Source organism: Pinus tabuliformis, chromosome 3_1, assembly GCF_031772625.1.
Source record: "Pinus tabuliformis cultivar Carrire ecotype Pingquan chromosome 3_1, CPIR1, whole genome shotgun sequence".
NCBI classification, from domain to species: Eukaryota; Viridiplantae; Streptophyta; class Pinopsida; order Pinales; family Pinaceae; genus Pinus; species Pinus tabuliformis.
The window spans coordinates 33386862-33391282 of record NC_142301.1 but is presented as its reverse complement, the minus strand read 5'-3'; positions in this window follow the sequence as shown (position 1 = coordinate 33391282).

Sequence of the window (4421 nt, the reverse complement as noted above, 5' to 3'; positions counted from 1 at the left end):
TTGTCCATGGATGTAAATAAATAGGGAACACATAATGTTGGAAATGATCATTCTAGGTATTTATTTAGAATATTTTTTTTTTCAACACGATAACATCTCATTTGTCTTGTTTGTCTCATAAATATGTCTTATATGTTTGATATTTTTTTTATATACCCATATATGTAGTAATTATGTACTGTATGTTCAATCGATTAGGTAAGTACCAAGTCAAATATATGAATGTATATATCGAGCCTCTTATGGACAAGTTAATAGAGTATGGAAGGGAATCACTATGCATGATATCTCTAGACCAGTAGGTGCACATAGGGAATTTAAATTACATGAAATGCTTGTATGGACAAATAACGATGCCCTAGGGCTAACACATTTCTAGGCTATGTTATAATGTTATAATACACCTTAAAAGTGTTTAAGATTTTGAAGTTCATGTCATGTATTATTTTGAAATAACATATTTCAAATAATTGGTATCTAATTTAATCAATCTCTTGCAGGTCCTTAAGCAAAGGGTAAATTTGCATGTCTATTTTTTGGTCCTAAGATGAACTTTCGTCATTCTAGAATTTTAGGAAAGGAGGTGTTTGATGGGTATAAACACTTCCTCTCTAATAACCATATGTATGGAAGTACCGAAAAACATCTTTTCAATGGGAAAGAAGAGACTAGATTAAAACCGTGGAGAATGACACCTCGTCTATGGAAACTGTCATATAATAGAATTAATTGTCAATAAATGATTCCTCTATGTATCATACATGCAATGTTTGGAATAATTTATATTTGTGTTGCATTTTGTTCACTATACTAATTGAAAAACATTGTTGTAATATCTTTAATTATGCTAGTTCACATTAAAGGTCATCATGGAGGAATTAACACTGGGTTGCTTCCACAAGGAATGAAAAATTATCTCGTACAATTTAATATGATTCCCCACTATGAACAACTAGAAATTTTTCATTTATTTGATACAATGCACATAAGGAAGAATGTAACAAAAATGTTATGGAAAATCTTAGATGGAAGGAGTGAAAAAGAAAAATTTATTGAGATTTGTAATGACATTAAGGAGGCCAATCATGCAATGCAAAGTGCGATTAATTCAAATAGAGATATAGACCAAAATATAAGCTCCCTTCCATGGTTATTGATAAAGCAAAAAAACAAGGATGTAAAATAGGTCATTGAAAAATTAATTTTTCCACTGGATTTTCTTTAGACATAAAGAATATCCTAACAAAGAAATGTGAATTAGGTTGGGTAAAAAATCATGATTGGCATATCTTGATTAAGGTAATTATTTTGGTGTGTCTATATATATATTGGTGAAACATATTGTTGGTGTTATTTTCTATTGATTTAGGAATAAATCATGATTCATTTTTTTTGTTACAATATATTCTACCTCTATCTCTCCCAGACAAATTTGACAACAATGTCAAACAAGTTATATATTAGCTTGGAAAATAAATGAGGTAAGTGGTGATTTATATGCAAAGCGTAATTTTTTCAATTTGTCATGCAACTTATATTTGATTGGATGTGTTTTACTTGTAATGTACTTATATATATATTTTTGGTTGAAACCTGTGATTTTCTTGCATCAATTGTAGAAATAAAGTATTGGAGGAAACAAATTCCTCATCTAATGTGAGAAATGAAAAATTATATACCTCCGACATTTTTCAATGCACAAGAACACTACCTCACACACCTAGTTGAGGAGATTGAAAAATGTGGACCTATACACACAAGGTCAATGTGGATGGTTTAGGCACGTGAAGTCATTGAAGGATTTAGTTAGACAAAGCACGCCCTAAGGGTTATGTGGTAGAGGGATATATGGTATATCAAACCATGGTTTATATTGCTCAATATATTCCTAAATTTGTTGTAATTATTAATGCAGATCACATTTGGGATGTCAAATATATCAACAAATTTGAAGGGGAGTACCTATTGGGGAAAGGTAGAATGAGGAAAGTGACATTTAAGTAGATGGCAAATATTTATGGTACATTTGAATTTTTGTTTTTATTTACATCGTACTTATTTAATTTTTAGTCTTCCTACATAATCCATTATTATGAAGGTATACTGTGGTAACTAATTATATGTGAATTGTTTTATTTTAATACAACTAGACAAGAGTGGGATGCAATACATTTATACATTGCAAACAATCTTTATTGAATGAAGGTATGGATTGAATGATGTAAACAATCTAATGATGGTAACTTATCATGGCATGGTGTGGCTACATTGGTAAAAAAAGCTGAATATGAAAGAGATACCAATCTTATAGAGAGGGAAATTGATTTAGAAAATGGTTTAAAAGATAAACAAGCAAGCATATACACCCACACAATTTTTTTTTTTGAATATTATTTTGATATGTATCATGTGTTTTTCTTCTTGATTTGGATAATTTCTAGGTAAAAATATGATTATCAATTGACAATTTTTTTTACGTGCCTAGAATATTGTAGTTGAAACACTACAAGGCTATGTGGTGCAATGGCCACAAATTTCACATCAAAAAGTTGGATGAAAAGATGAAAAATTATAATAGTGGGATAAATATAGTATTTCAGGTTACTAATGTTTCCTCTAGAAGTGAAAAACATCCAAAAGTATCTAAAAATCGATACTATGGGTATTTGAAATATATACTTGAGTGTGATTTTAAATCCTTCAAAATAGTTCTGTTGGACGTCAAATGGTACAAGCTACAAATGAATGAACATGATCCTGATAAAACTATTATTGAGCATGCTAATGGATTTACCATGGTTAATACAAGGAATATTGAGCCAAGATTAGATCCATATGTTTTTCCAAGCCAATTTGAACATGTATTTTACTTAGAGGTTCTAGGTAGAGGGGGTTGGTCATATGTTGTTAGATATGATCCAAGATGAAGGCTGGCAAAGTATAATGCAATGAAAGAAGATGATATTGAGGAAGAAGACGATTTAGAGAAGTAATTATAACTTCACATGTCAGACAAAGAGGTCGAATAAGTTTATGAAGTAGATGTGCGAGGCAATGTTCTTGATGAAGTTGATATCAGCGATGTACTTTCAGATGAAGAAATTGAAGAAGCCAAACCAAATGTAGGAGACAATGTTCTTGATGATGATATGATTGGAAATGATGACATTGATGATGATGTTGATATTTCCAATCCTTTCACATAAACTTTGAACAGTATGATACAAATGTTGAGTTGAATGAAGAATATCATTAACGATATCAGAATGTATAAGGTACGCGTTTATATGTTTTCACTTGATATGTTCTCTTTCATTTACCTTAATTTTTTTTTTCTTAGTTTCTATGCTTGATTCTTACTATGTTGCTTTCAAATATTTTATAGTAGATAAATTGGTTGTTGGGGAATTTTGTGGGGGGGGGGGGGGAATATGAGCTTCCACCTTCATGTGGTTGGCATTGTTTAGTAGAGAATATATTATTCTTGAAACCAAGAGAAGCTCATTAAGGTTTATGCCATCATCTCCAATTTTAACTTTGGTTCGTCTAACAATTTTCAAGGTTTTCCATTTACCAATTAGTGGAAATTATGCTTTAATTAATTGACCCCACATAGAATGACCTGTGAATGGGGTCAACATTGAATTTTTTTCATTTTGTGCTTGTATGCACTGAAATTTGACATGGTTATATTAGATGGATGTATTGATGGTATGGGAGGGTTTTGCGACTCAGATATGACTCACACAAATAAATCGACTATCAAATGACATAATTTTAGCATAAATGTCAAGGAGATGTAATTATTTTTTATTATTTGGTGTCCTTATCATGGTATGTGTTTTTCTTATGTGATGGCTATGATTGTTCTTAGTTAGTACATCTAGAAAAGTTCTTAGTTATTGTTCTTATTAGACAAGCTTAGTGAGTTAACCTATGGAAGATGGTGAATTAATTTGGCTTTGCAAAGTTGCATTCAAAATGATATTTTCCATTTATATGAAAAGGAAAGTTGTGGAATCAATGAATCACACATAAATTATTATATGTATTTTATGCTCTTGCTTCCAATCTTTAAGGATATGAGTACCCATGAATGAAAAAAATGATGGCCAGGTACCAATTATTTTCACTGATATCAAAGTTATTGTTTCTAGTTGTGGGCCTACCCATAATTAGGACCAATACACCACTTAACATTTACCATATAGTGGAAATTATGCATTAATTAATTTACCCCATACATAGTGACCTGTGAATGGGGCCAACATTGATTTTTTTTTTTTAGTTTGTTCATGTGTGCACTGAAATTTGACATGGTTATAATAGATGGATGCGTTGACAGTATGGGAGGGTTTCAAGAATCAAATACAAATAACACAAAGAAGTCAACAATCAATAAATTTAACATAAATGTCAAG